The following is a 634-nucleotide window of genomic DNA, read 5'->3' as shown; positions in this document are numbered from 1 at the left end:
GGGGGTAAGAGGGGGGCCCCGCCATAAACTGGGCCCTGGAATGTGCTGTCCACTACACAAGAGAGACCCATCAACACAGCACTTCACAAGCGTGTGTTCAGGAGATCCGTAGATCTGAAGGATGCATATTTGTAACGGGGCAGACAAGACGTGAGACGTGCGGATCCATGTGCAAGCTTTATTCACAGGCGTGGTCAGAAACAGGCATGGGTCAGACAATGGCGAACTGGTATGGAGAAGACAAGGCAAGGGCAATCCGGTAAATTAGCGAGGGTCAGTCGACGGCAAACGGAATCCAACAGGGCGAGACAGAAGAGCAATCCAATAAACAGTCCAGGGTCAAAAACAAGAAGGCAAGGCAAGGCAAGGAAACACAGAGACTCGGAACAGGGTACAGGCTAAACAATACTCAGCAGAGAATGGTTGTTTGAGTGGGTGTTATATAGTGAGTGAGTGATATGAAACAGCTGTGTGCAATCAGTGCAATCAGTGCTGTGTGCAATCAGTGCAATGAATGATGGGATATGTAGTCTGGGGTGCTATGCAACAGTTTGTGTTGTGCGAGAGTCAATGTAATGAAAGGGTGACCTCTGGTGGTGATTGAACGGAAGTCCATGGACAGGATTCGTGACAG

This window comes from Sinocyclocheilus anshuiensis, unplaced genomic scaffold (genome assembly GCF_001515605.1).
Source record: "Sinocyclocheilus anshuiensis isolate Anshui unplaced genomic scaffold, SAMN03320099.WGS_v1.1 scaffold3813, whole genome shotgun sequence".
Classification (NCBI taxonomy): Eukaryota; Metazoa; Chordata; class Actinopteri; order Cypriniformes; family Cyprinidae; genus Sinocyclocheilus; species Sinocyclocheilus anshuiensis.
The sequence above is the reverse complement of the archived record's forward strand: the minus strand, read 5'-3'. Positions refer to the sequence as shown.